This window comes from Amblyomma americanum, chromosome 3 (assembly GCF_052857255.1).
Source record: "Amblyomma americanum isolate KBUSLIRL-KWMA chromosome 3, ASM5285725v1, whole genome shotgun sequence".
Taxonomy (NCBI): Eukaryota; Metazoa; Arthropoda; class Arachnida; order Ixodida; family Ixodidae; genus Amblyomma; species Amblyomma americanum.
This window is the reverse complement of record NC_135499.1, coordinates 138,840,144-138,854,841: the sequence shown is the minus strand read 5'-3', so window position 1 is coordinate 138,854,841 and position 14,698 is coordinate 138,840,144.

The following is a 14,698-nucleotide window of genomic DNA, read 5'->3' as shown; positions in this document are numbered from 1 at the left end:
TGAGACAGATACTGCGCCATTTCCTTTCCTCAAAAACCAATTTTCATTATGATTTTTCTGCCACTAAGGTGTCCAATCACTAATTCCGCTGATCTTAGCCTGAAGTCTGACCTTGGAACCATAGCCTCGAACCGAAAGCGAAATGAAACGCGGTGTGCTGGCGCGCATACTTCTCATTTTGCCAATTGAAAATTGAAAATTTGTTTGAGAGAAGTAAAGGGCGCAGTAACTGTCTCACATATCTCGGTGGACGCATGAACCGCGCCGTAAGTTAAGGGATAGAGGAGGGAGTGGAAGAAAAAACATGTGCAGCAGTGGTCGTCTCCGGAATAATTTCGACCACCTGGGGATCTTTTACGCGCACTGACATCGCCCACGGGCGCCTCTTGCATTTAGCTTCCATCGAAACGCTGCCGCCGCGGCCGGGTTCGAACCCGGCAACTCCGGCTCTTTAGCCTAGCGCCCTTACCACGGAGCCAGTGTGGCGTGTAAGTCCAAACAAATCAGAACAGTGAAAAGGTAGCCGTGATCTACTCTAAAAAGCTTTCGAATCATCCGCAAAAACAAAGACGCCACTGAATGCTTTGGATATCACACAGGCAAATGCGTCTCGCGTCCGGGAGCTGAGGAGGTATCTGTGTTCTGAAGCTCTGCCATTACTTCTGCGTACACTCCCAAACATCCAGCTCGGTGCTCGGGGAGCCCCTCAAGGAGCAGTCCTTTCCCCGATCCTTTTTAACATTGCTCTCATTCCTTTTCCCTGACAACTCTCTCAAATTCCAGACATACATTTCAGTCTCTATGCGAATGACATCATTGTCTGGGCATGCCGAGGCAGTGACGCCGCCATAGAGACCAATCTCCAGACAGCCTTTTACACTATTGATACACATGCAAAGGAGAGGCTTATCCCGCTCACCCTCTAAATCCCAACTCTTTCTCTACAGGCCCAAATCCACTAACCCTGAGAGCCCACCTATCACTCTGACACTCTGCACACAGCCCATTCTCTTAGTAACACAAATCAGTGTTAGAAATGACGCTCTATTCCCATGGAGCTCATGGATATGTAATCAAAGTCATCCAGGCTCATGCTCAATAAACTACTCGACTCATCCGTCGTGTCGCACATCAGAGAACAGGCCTTAAGGAAAGAAACACCCTTCACCTTACCCGTGGATACGTTACTAGCAGAGCCACGTACGCTCTGCTCTACCTACCAATCGCTAGTAAAGAACGCGATCGAGTAAACGCCCTAGTCCAGAGTTGCACGAAAGAGCTCTGCGCCTACTCAAGATTGGAGCCCATAACACCTATGAAGAACTTAGTTGGGTGTCGCACACAGCCCAGACGGCCAGCCTCTCACGCACACCAGCAGGTCGCGCACTAGTCTCTTCTCTACACATATCGCCAATGGACTCCCATCGGGAGGCACCCTCCCCTTGCAATTCGATCCAAAATTCTAGTAGCCCCCTCCCTAAAAGCATGTACCCAGAAAGGGACGGGAACCGCACAACTGCCAGGGCGCAAGCCTTTCACAGACAATTTGCAGTAGACCACAGTGTAGCCTATGTCGACGCGGCCACCTATTCAATCGGCCATCGCAAAGTACTTGTCGCAAACAATCACGCAAAACTCCTCCCCGCTGGCTCAATTCTCACCAACTCAAAAACTGAGGCAGAGGAGGCAGCCATTGCGCTAGCCATGACCTCCACGCCCGCCAGCAAAACCACCACGGACTCTAAAACAGCTGTCCTTAACTTTGCCAAAGGCACAGTGTCCCCAACCACCCGCCGCATTTTGCGTTCTTGGCAACCCAGACAATCCATCACCCTTAGTGGACACCCGCGCATGCGGGCCTTCCTGGTAACGAGGAGGCTCACTCCCTGGCCCAAGGTCACACTTTCCGGGCTGGGGAGGAATGGTCGTTCTCGGATGCTGGGGAGTGCCTGCTGTCCTTTCGGAGCATCCTTACATACTACCACGAAAATAGGAGAGCATGCGCTCCCCCTGCCCCGACTCTCACAATCACACAGGCTATAAGCGCGCACAACCCCATACCCCATCCTCCTCCATGCCCACTTTCCTGATCAGTTTCCTTCCACCCGCAAGCTCTATGGCAAACCTGGAGGCTTTCTACACATATGCTCACCTTCCCCTCACTCCCGCATCCTCCCGCACCAGAGGTGTCCCTAGATTACTAGGAGTGCCTACTCACCAGCACTTCCGATCGGGACCAGCGCAAGATCATTACTAGCGCTCTCTCAAGGATAGCCCTCCAAGGATTATCATTTGCTTTGTAAGGGGGCCCTCTCTACACGGAGAGGGCTACCAAGTGCCATATAGGGGGCTCCGCCCCCAACCCCTGTAATATTGCCAATGAATGTTTCCACCACCACCAAGGAGTCTCGCGTTAACGTCAGCGATATAATAATTACAGCCGATTAGCTTACTTGGCGTTTAGCCTACTTCGCGTTTGCACAAGTAAGAAAAATCGGCTGTAATATTAATATAGCAGTAATAGTAATTTATTGTGGGGGGGGGGCGCCAAATGTTTTAAAAAAAGTACAGAAAATCCGGCCTGCCAAAGCCTCATAAGGATTGAGTGGCAGAACCCGACAGGCAGCGGAACCGCGCAAACACATCCAAATTACAGAATATTGAATTAGTACAGAGGCAAAATAAAAATAGACAGGAAACCAAAATGGCATAAAATACCTGAAATCCGTGCAAAAAATACAGCAGTTACAAGTGAAATTATGGTTTACTTGACAGGTGGTAAAGCATATGTACAACGGCGAAAACCACTAATTAGTGTATTGCAGCATCATTTTTAGTTTATATTTAGTTTTTGCTCGGCGAACACTTAGAAGTAACCTGTTAACCTGTAATATCGCTTACTTATAATGTGAGACGCCTTTGACTGTGTGATATCTGAGGCATTAGTGGCGTCTTTGGTTCTGCGGGTCAGTGGAAGGCTTTCTAGAGTAGAGCACACCACCTTTTCACTGTTCTGGTATGTACGGGATTAAGTGGAAACTTTGTGAATACTCTGAGGGTTCTTTAAGCAGGCCTGTTCAGCCATCTCTGAGTGAACGGGAGGATATGCTTACAGTTCCCAGAGACACGAGGTGTAGTGGCAGGGTTGCCCATTGTCGCCTGCATTGTTCATTCTGTCTCTTGAGCCTCTTTTGCAGTCGGTTGAGTGGGACAGCATGATTCGAGGCTTCCCACCCACGGCAGCAAGAAAGCGTGTGCATTTCTGCGTACGCAGATCACATTTCATTATGTGGAAAGCTTGAATGGTTTCTTGGCCATCTTAGATCAACATGCTCAGCTCTCTGGCACTCAACTTTACCCCCCAAAAAAGTTGCGACTTCGCCTTTGGTTCATTTGTTGACGCCTTGCCACGAGATGTACCCTTTGTGTAAGCAGTAGGAGAGTTTTTTTACCCGCCAGGAATCCTAGTGTGTGGGATGAAGCACTTGTACGCGCTCAGGCTGCCTTCGACTCAGATTATTCACACGAATTGACGTTGCGTGTTGTTGTTGTTGTTCCTGTTGCTGTTGCGACTGCTGGAAGAATGGAAAGGAAAGTGCACAGGCCTGCCCACTGGCTCAAGCTGAGCCACAATCGCTGCCACGTGCAGAAAGTAGGAGAGTTAAAAGAGATAGGAGAGGAAAGATTGAAAGCAAGACGCGCGTCTCAACAGCCGTGACATCAGAAGCGACGAAGACGGTTTAGCAAAAGATACAGCCGGTGACAAGGCGCCATTGCCATATTGATGAGAGCACCTAGATCCCAGCCCCGTAGGGCCAGGAAGCAAAGAGGCTCTTGTTAAATACGTATGCAGAGGTGGAGGAGGATAAACTTTAATTACAAAGAGAAACTTTCCCGGGAGCGCTTCGCAGTCCAAGAGCCCGCTGACCATCCCCTCCATCCTAGCCCTGTTAATCAGCCTGCGCTGCCCACCGATTCGTGTGGACAGTAGGGTGGGCCCTCAGATGGTTGGGGTGGCTTATGAATGGGCGGTACACAGATGGGATTTGGGCGTGCCCAGATGTATTGATAGATTGTGGGGGCGCTGGCTCCGCAGGTGGTACAGTATGAAGGCAAGTGGGTGGGGTGGAACAAGTGGGCAAACCAGGGTAAGGGAATGCGTTCGTTTGAAGTTGTCGCCAATGTGTGTTTTGTAAGTGGTTTAATGTGAAGTCGGATGGACAGTACATGATACGTTTTGTGCAACGGTATATGATTTCTATGCCGCGCGCATTGCCCCTAGACTTCGTCATATTTCAAGGAAGTTGTCAGCGCTTGTTGGCCGCTTTTTTTGTGGGATGGAAAGCCTGCTGCCTTGGCTGCTCGTCCCTTGCTGATCCTGATAACAGAGACGGGAGGGCGGCGGGGGGGGGGGGTGCTTAAGACTGCAATCATGCATGTTTCTGCAAGGGTTCTCGCTGTCAAAAATGACCGGTGGTTTAGCACTGCTCGGCACGAATTACTGTGCAGAAGCTCAGGTTTTTGCAGGTGGACACCACAGCCACGTGCCTGAAAGCGCGACTAAGGTGTCCACTGAACCAGGGAGCTAGTTATGCGCGTCAACTTTTTCATCGTCTCTGCCAATTTACCCAATGTACGCCGGCGGCCTATGCTCCAGTGCCGCGTTCCTGCAACAATGTTGTCAACGACAACGCGTACTGCTCTAGTGCCGTGTTTCTGACACAACATTGTCCGCGCCAACGCAAGCGGCGCACATCCCTCTGTCACTACCGCCAGATAGCTCACAGCCATGTTGCTACTGGAAACAAACGCCTTGCCATCGATTCCAGGCTTCAGTGTCTACATGTCTCCTTCAATGATAGACCGTCGTGTACAAACTGCTGCTCCACCGGGAAAAGGCGGCGGTGTATGTGGAATCACATTTTTGCATGTACGCCCACTGAATCACATCGACCGGCTTCACCGCGCACCGGACGGCGGCTCGCTGCTGCAGCGTATGAGCTCGCACCCGCGCTCACGAATGGGCGCGGCGCTGCTCGAGTATGAGCAATTGACACAAGGCCCACCCCCCTACGGCTCCTGCGCGCCCTGGCCTGCTGCCTCGGAGGTACAGCGAGAGATCGTCGGCATCGCGGGAAAGCGGAGCACAACCCTCTGCGCTGTGCAGCAACTGGCCAGAGCCGTCATACACGAGGAGCTCCAGGACCATCTCCTCGTGTACACCGACGGCTCAGTGGCCCGCGACAGCTGCTCCCTTGCTGCGGCGGCCACCATCCCCGCCCTGCGACTGCACAGCCAGCAACACGCAGCCTTCCTGGGCTCCTCCACCACGGCGGAGTTGATGGGGATCCGGCTCGGGCTGGACCTGCTGCTCACCCTCGGCCCTCCGCCGCCCAGGAGTGCTCTGCTGTGCGACTCCCGCACCGCCCTCAGCCGCCTGCAATCTAACGGCCGCGGTACCCCACTAGTGCGGGAAATTCGCTCGCGCATCGAGCGCCTCGCGCAGAGAGGTTGTGTCGTGCGTGCACAGTGGGTACCCGGTCACTGCGGCATCGCCGGCAACGAAGAAGCTGACGACCTCGCGACCGCTGCACACCAACTACCTGCCAGCGATCTGCCCCTTGCGCTGGAGGACGTGCGTGCGGCCATTCACGACCATCTCCGAAAGCAGCACCCCGACCCACGCATCGCGGGAGGTGAGCGCATCGACAGTGTCACCGGCTGTCGCGCACTTACACGGTCACAACGTGCAATGATCCTCCGCGCGCGCATTGGCTGCGTGTGGCCCGGGGAACGACGGGTTCGTCACGGAATCGCGACGAGTGATGTTTGTGACGGGTGCGGTGCAGTGGAAACACTAGAACATCTGCTCCTTCGCTGCTCCGCGTTCGCCGATGCTCGTCGCGATATGCTCGCGGCCTATAGGGCGCAGGGCATACTACCAGACTCCATCAAGACGCTATTGTGGCCGCAGGGCAGTGCGCGCACTCGTGAGCGAACTTTGGTGAGCCTCTGTGCATTCCTCGAACACACGGGCTTGACGTCCCGTCTGTTCTCCGTCAGGTAGTTACACGCAGTGACCGAATGCTCCGCGAGTTCTACCTTGAACGATTAATAACTGGACGCCCCACTCCAGTTGTAACCTACACAGTGCTGTGCGCGTGTGTGATTTAATTCCTCTAAAATGAACTAATCACGCGCACAACCTGGACACATTTCTTATTGTGTAAATAGTTTGTACATATTACTTCTCCCCCTGTCCTCTATTCCTGTCCCCTCACCTCTTTCATTTCATTTCTCCATTCTGCCTGCTGTCCTTTATTTCCGCTGCCCCAGCTCAGGTGCTTCAGTATCGATGGCAGATGCCGGGGCTAGCAAAAATCTTTTCCTTCCTTTTTACTATTATTTTTAATAAAACCACTACCACCACCACCACCTCTCGAAAACTGGTGCACGTCGTATCAAGAGGTAGTGGCAGTGGCTGCAAAATTTAAGAAGGGATCCGTTGTGGTCGTTTCATTTTACGTTAGACCAGCCGGTGGTGCTTCCTCCCGTATTAAACTTGGCTGGTTAACAACTGTCCGTCGGCAGTATCCCGGGCGTCCGATTTTAGTTGGAGGCGACTTTAACGCCCCTCACCAGGATTGGGGGTACCCCACTTCGAGCCCTCGTGGCAGGCGTGTGCGGGACGCCTTCACGGATGCCTAATTTGTGCTGCTCAACCATCCTGGGACAGCGACACGGCCAGTGCGTCAAACTCGCAGTGCTTCCTATGCTCCAGACTTGACGTGGTGGTCACGTCCGGGTACTCCCTCCTGGCACATGGAACCAGACTGCTGGGGAAGTGATCATCACCCTATCATCATCGCTCTTCACCTCACATTTCCGACCTTTACGCTACAAATGTTCTGTGATCAACTGGGACAGTTTTCGCTCCTGTATGGACAATCTCCTCAGATTCTTCGCCAATCCTTGTTGAGCGCATACAAACAGCGCTCAATAGTGCTACAACTACCACCTGGACTGATGTTGGTCGACCGGCACCAGACCTCGGCCTCCTTAACTTGTGGGCGGCACGCCGTCAAGCTGAGCTGGCTGCTACGCGAGATCCTATACGTCGCAGGCACGTACGCGATTGCACTATCTTACAGCTAAGGCACGCAAATAGGAACGCGACTTCTCTCGACGGCAGTGGCGTGCGTGGTGCGAACAATTTTCTGCCAAATCCTCGAATGCCTCTCTCTGGCGAGCATTCCGTACAATGGAACGCGGTCGCCGTTCGACTGACGCAGCAGCAACCGCATGCTTCGCGGCTAACTTGTCGCCAGATGATTTCGCCAAAGAAGCAGCGCGAAAGTTTTTCCCAAAATACGATGCTGTGCCTTCTTCATCCGCCACTTTAAATATGGCAGGCATCACAGCGCATGTATATCAAATGCCGTCTGATGTCGACGTAGATGGAATTGCGTGTCAATTCTCTATGCCTGAGTTGCTGGCTGCAATAGATGATGCGAAACGGAAAACAGCGCCCGGCCCGGAAAGTATTCAGTACGAGGTATACAAGAACCTGAGTAGCGCTGCACTCCCTCAACTACTAGACACCATAAACAAAGTATGGTTGGATGGCGTCGTGCCCGATAGCTGGAAATCCGCTGTCGTGATTCCTATCCTGAAATCAGGAAAGCCTCCGACGGACCTTGCAAACTTGTGACCTATCTCCTTAACTCCTACGCTGTGCAAGCTGGCGGAGAAAATGCTAGCCACACGATTGTCATGGTGGCTAGAGCAGCACGGTTTTTATCACCCCGCTCAAATCGGCTTTCGTCAATATATTGGCACAGGGGACGGGCTGGCTGTCTTGGCATCTGCAGTTTTGTCATCTACCCGCAGCCGCAATGCGCGTATCGTTTTAGCAATGGACGTTGAAAAGGCATATGACAACATCAGTCATGAAGCCATTCTGAACTCCATTGACATGCTTCATCTCCCTTTGAGAGTGCGTAGTTTTGTGGAATCATTTTTGGAAGGCAGAAAATTTGCAATACGCCTCAGCGACGAAGCGGTCGGATCATTTGTTCCTCTCTCCAGCGTGCCCCAGGGATCAGTATTGTCGCTGGCGTTCTTTAATATTGCTTTCATCCCGCTGGCTTGGCGCTTACATGACATCCGTGACATAAAATTTCTTCAGTACGCTGACGACATCACGGTACTCATCTCCGTACTCAGGAGGCTGCCCTTTTTACCTTTTTATTGGTCCTCTAAAAAATACAAAAACATAAATGAAAGAGAGAGGGAGCCCAGACCATCAACGCTTTACCGGGCTTAAAGCCAATAAAAAAAAAGAAAAGGGGCTAAACGCTCAAAAAAAAAACTTCAGCTATCCGTGCATAAAACAACATACACGTCAGTCGCCAACCGCTGGGGACGCCGTAAACTTGCTGCAAGTCCTATCCGTCTTTGTCCATCAGGCACCCCACTACAGGAAAGTCCGAGTGTAAAAATACTTGGCTTAATGATTCACCAATCAGGATCAGCGACTGCATGGCTTTCTCAGGCAAAAAGGCAAGCTATTCAGACTTTTGAGTTGGTTAGAAGAATTGCCCCTAAAACTGGTGGCACAGGCTCGTTCGTTGTACGGCAATTGGTGAGGGCAGTTCTGCAGCCACGTATTGTTTATCAAGCCCAGTTTCAACATCTTACGAGAGCCCAATGAGATCGCCTTGAAGCCGTGAACCGAGAGGCTATGAGGACCATTACGTGCCTTCCACGCATCACACCGGTCATAGCTTTACAAGATAATGCGCAGCTCAATACCATTGATGAGTTGGTGCAGCAGCGCCATGAAGCGCGCTGCCATAAGGCCATTCTATCGCACTCCACGCATGCACTGAGGACTTATGCAACGTCACACTCCATTCTTCAGCCGCCAACGTCAGTTCTTCCCCTATGGAAGTTTGTACAGCTCAGCGACAACAAGCCAACAGATAATCGCCGGCCAACATCTGCTAATTCGGCATCGTTGCTTCGCCAGAAATCTGAGGAACAAGATGTTTGCCTGCCTGAAGGATCCATTGTTGTCTACGTGGACGCAAGCATACAAGACTGCAAAGCAACAACAGCTATCTACTGCCCGTGTAGACCTGCCCTGAATCAAACCTCTTGGTTTCAGCTTACGGAACCCCCTTCGTCCTTTTGTGCTGAGCTCGTTGGAGTTCAAGAAGCACTCTGCTCCGTGGCCGACATAACTATATATGCTCCCTGCGGCCCACGTTGTCACCCGCACTGGCGCCCTTCAAGTTGTCCGGTTGCTACGACGTGTTAGCCGCTGTCCAACGATATGTCAGGACATCCACCGGCTCGCGGCACGCATCCCGCAGCCAGTACCTATTTAGTGGGTGCCACGGGATCTGCTGACCTATCAAAGCCTGGCAGATTTAGCGACCCGCCTTGCGAATCCAAACTCTTCACCGCCTCGGCCCCTTCAGTTGGACAGTTTTACCCTCCTTTCATCAAGAAAGGAACTCCTTCGGCGCCGCACACGTGCTCTCATCCCTCCGTGTGCGGTAACCCTCTTGAAAATATACCTGCGCTCAAAAGACACGGACTGAAAGATACAGACACACACACACAGCGCTGGTAAACCAACTCGCCCAACAAGCCACTCTGGTAACCCTCCCCCGCGGTCTTACCCGTGCAGAGGGGGTTGCGCTTAGGAGGATCCGGGTCAGGGTTGCCCTCACACCAGCCGTCACTCGGAAGTGGCCTCAGTACCGAGATTTGTTTCCTCGGCCAGGGTGTCCGATGTGTAAACATGAGGACATTGAAGCCGACATTCATCACTTACTGTGGGACTGCTCAGCTCTCAAGCCTACAAGGATCCGGCACCTGATGGTAGCGGGTCTTTCACCAAGCAACCCTGCTTCATACATTGCCTGCACGCAGGGACCGTACCATCGTTCTCTACTGGACTTCATCAAATCAGCTAGCCTTTTTCCATTCCTTTAATCTCTACTACATCATTCATCTCACCTTCACCCATCATTGATGCCCTGGGGCAATAAATTTCGCTTTAAAAAAAGCTCAAAGCACTAATATTAGTTTGATAGTAGTATTAGTGGATGAAGAAGATGATGTGATTTGCACAGCGCGAGTGTGTATTGTACTTTAACACGAGGCACTCAGCTTCACACGAGGCGTGTTCGACTAAGGCGATATCCTATAGTGCTCTCGCGCAGTGGCCGGCGAATCTGATCCGTTCGCGTCGCCGCAAGTTCTAATCTATCTAATATTTATCTATGTAATATTAATCTATCTTATATTCTAATCTAATAATAATAATTTTATTTAGTTTTATTTATTTATTTCACTTGACACAAACCCACAAACATCGCAAGAGCTGGCTCGTGGTTTACCCATCGGAAAAGTGTTTTCGCACCAAAAGAGTCGTAAGGGGCCGGAATATCGAGCTGTACTTGTTCGGTATTTCAAGTGTTTTGCTCGCATCGTTATACGGAGCCACAAGCAGAGCGGCCGCAGGCTTTATATAAGGTAGTTACAAGTTTTATGAGGTTCTGGAGGGACTAGTACCCGGATGTGAACGATCCGGGCAACGCCGGGCGCTAGGACTGGAGAAGCAGTGGCAGTGCTTGAACTAGATCAAGGCCAGAATAGGAAATAATCACAAAGAGGGCGGAAACACTTTGCCTCTGGCCTCTTACCACCTCAGGTTAGGAATTTTCAATTGCGAAGAATGTGGAATCTCGTTCCAACTAGGGAGAGCTTGCGGACTGGGGCGTTGTGTCAACGTCGCGGTGGCTGAATTGGGACGCTATCGATACCCAGCACCATTAATTATTGGAGTATGCCGTTGCGCGTGCTCTGCGGCAGTTGCTGTCGCATACGTTTGCTCTTCAGGTGCACCGCATCAAGGTGGTGTTTCTTTGAACGCGTCGTTATTGACACAACCATGTATGTATATAGTCTGGAGGAGGCGTTGCCTCGCCGCGTAGTGTTTCCAGAGGCACCGCGCAGTTTACCCCGTTAATGTGGAACTTGCGAGTAATGGTGTTTCTGCACCGATGGACGACAGGGTTTATCACGGGGAACCGAGAGAGAATGGTGCGCCTACCTCTCCCATACTAGTTATGAAGCTTGTTTACCACAGCGTATGTGCGGACTCAGGGCCGTTTACCCTGTTTTTTGAAGTACGTGTACATCTATTGTACGGCCTTTCTTGTGTCCGTGTAGCATATTGTGCCCTGAATAGGTATTTACAGTTTCCATCTGCTTTTTTCAGGCCTTTAAAATGTCTATCACCCTGTCTAATCTCTGAATCAGTTGTCCGTGCATATTCTGCATGTGGTATGAAATGCCCTGAAAACTCTCTTCCATCCTCTCATCATAGTTTCGGAACGGGTTCCATTTTTAAGAGCGTTAGCTCTTATTCATCACGTTTCTCGATTTCTTGGGGTCTGTTACCACCTCCAAGATGGCGGCCCCCATAGTAAATCGATATAGCCACCCAATTGGCGATTGATTTGTGACGTCATTAGTATATCGAATTGGTGATTGATTGGTAAGGTGACTGGTTTTGTGACGTCATAATTAACTACTCACATGACTATGTTTACTCGCTTGTAACTCAGTAATTAATGAGACCATCATAAAACGAATTAGATATTTGGAATCATCTAGATGAGTAGAACACGTTAGTCACCAATATCGCCCAATTAGGTTAATATTTAGTTATGGTTAGGCTTAACATGGCGGCCGTGACGTCAGCACTCGGCAGCTCACAATTGCATACCTCGCGGCGACCGCGCACCTACCGCCTTGAGGTAAGGAAAAATCGCCCTCCAAAGAGTCGAAAAACTTTTTGGCCCAAATCGGTAAAAAATATCCAACCTCAAGGCGGTAGGCGCCCACTCCACTCGCAGTGAGGCATGGAAAAGTAGCCTAATCACGTGGTAGTACATCGCATGCACGATATATTCCGCTACCAAACAGCTAACGCTCGTTTCTTCGTCTCCCAGATGATGGCGGCATATTTTTTTTTCATCTTCTTGAATGAATTCTCTTTACTCTCTGATATCCAATTTCAAATACACAGTTTCCGGTACTGTATGCATTCCTTGAAATTTCTTGTTTCTTTAGTGCAATGAGACTCTCGTACTTTTGTTTGATTACATCAATAACTTCTCTTCAATGAGCAGCGTTCTTCGAATATCACTCAAGAACCTGAGTATTGCCGCAAAGCATTGTAATGTCTATTTTTCATGCTCAAAGCCGCCGGCACACGGCTTTATCACTTTGTATGTTACAAGAGTTGCTACCAGACTTATCTGGAATGTTTGCAGCTGCACACAACTGGTTAGATATGTTGCCCGAAATTATCGTGGGTGATTCCCGCACCTTATCTCCATAGTTCTTCGTCAGCTTTAAATTGAGCGTGGCTGATAACGGTGGGGATTTTGTTCTTCGATGACTGTCGACCACGTTTGTTACTATCGCTGCAGCCGTGTTCAGTTCTTTGTGGGCGTAAGTCAGCTCATTAAATAATTTCTTGGGGGGCGCTTCAAGCAGCCCTCTCGACCAGATGCGCGTTCGCACCGCTTCGGCTTTTTGGCGCTTTTTGGCCCTGACGTTTTCTGGGCTAGGGTCCCAAAAATAAATGGACCACCACCATCGTGTTCCTCGCCCCTTGTAGACAAGGTTTCGACGCTTCCGCGTCGAAGACTACCCCAGGGAATCATCCCTATACATCAGATAAGCCTATACCCCTATGCCGCCAACATGGTTCCCGGGCTGCCTCCGCAAAACGCCGCGGCAACATCGCTCCGCAGCGGCACAGATAACGCGGCGCAACCTGTCGCTGTGCTTGACGCCGAAGCAAGCATGACGGATGAAGATTCCAGCCAAGTGGTTGCAGTGATCCCTGTCTCCAACTACTAAGTTCTTTCTTCGGAAAACGTGCCTGGAACTGACCCCTCCCAGGTAGGATCTTGCACTTTTCCATTTTCGAAATTTGCCAAGCGACCTAGGATGGGGTTAGGCACTTCTCAGATAACTCAAGAAAACGCTCGCTGTGTGAACAAGCCACAAGGCGTAAAACTTGGCCGCTCCCAGCCAGCTATAAATGCTCGCTACGTGCATGCGCATTTTTGATCGCGGGGCTCTGCATGCCCGCTCATGGTCATGATCACATTGGAAAGAATCGATCATTCTGTTGATAATGACCATTCTGAAGAGGATGATTGATTGGCAGCCTGTTAGGCGAAAGAGCATAACTACAGCTGCCGATTCAATCAGTGGGTAATAATTATGCTAACCTCAACTGGACAACTAGGCACATTCCCCGCACACTGGCTGCACGGAGCTATTGCCGATGAGCTTCAAAAAATTAATTTTCACTCAGGTTTCCAAGTACGGCCTCTTGAGCGAAGCAGTCAGTTTGCAGTAGACATATCGCATACGCTTGCCGGGGATCATCTCCTCGTACTACAGTCGTCCAATTTTTTGAAAGGTGATACCTGCACCGGGCTTATGAAACCATTCGCCACGGCCAGATCCGCGGTGTCAGCTATCGTACCAACGGGTTAACAAGCGAACAGCTCATGGCCAACCTCACGTGCTACTCGTGCAAAATAATTAACGCCAGGAAAAATTAACTGAAAATTGGTTTTAGGGAAAGGAAATGGCTCAGTAACTGTCTCATGTATCTCGGTGGACATCCTAACCACGCCGTAAGAGAATGGCTGAAGGGAGTGAAAGAAGAAGGGAAGAAAGAGGAGCCGTATTATTATTGCCCTCGCCGCTGTGGCTCGACAAAATCTGGCTGTATAGTGCGAAAATAATGTATGCGCTCACGAAAGCATGCAGGCAAAGCAACACCTCCAGTGCTCGTAACTAGTCGAAAAAGCCAAATTTCTTATTTCAGAGGACGCCAAACAACCCCTATAGTAAACTGGTATTTAAGGTGAACAAAAAGCGCTTCCCACTCAGATGAGCTGCCCCTGACTGATGGAAGGCTGATAAATAGTAGGCCGTTTTTTATAAAAAGAGCAACACCGCCCCCTCGAGAATGTGAACCACGTGAGGATGAAATCATTGTGTACCCTGGAACGAGCACATCTTCGTCCTTTTTTAGCAATGTCTCAGTGACAGTAATGACTTGGAAAGAGAGCATGTGTTGTAATAAAAATTACTCAATCAGGTGTTTTTCCTTATGTGTCGTACGGTATACAATGAAATATCAACATGCTTTTCGTTAGACGATCTGACCAATTTCAGATTTCGGGAGCGACATTCTGGTACTGCACATGTAACGAAAGAGAGTGGTCAAAAAGAAAATATTATACTACCCATGCAACGTCTTCTTCGCATATCAGATGAACAGTCGTTGATATTTGCGGGTTTGTCACAAAAATCTCTGCTTCCGACACCCATCCAAATGTCTACAACTTTTCACAAAAAAAAAGCGCTCGTTGATTTTGTGAAACATCGGCCCAAACCGATGGTATAAGTAAATATTATCTTTATTCTGCATCCTTTCACAGTATAAAATAAAAATCTCATAGACTTCTATAACTAGGTTGGTCGCACACATGGTTGGAGAAATCTTGGCACGGTCAGTACCTCCTTATATATATGTGTGTATATATATATATATATATATATATATATATATATATATATATAT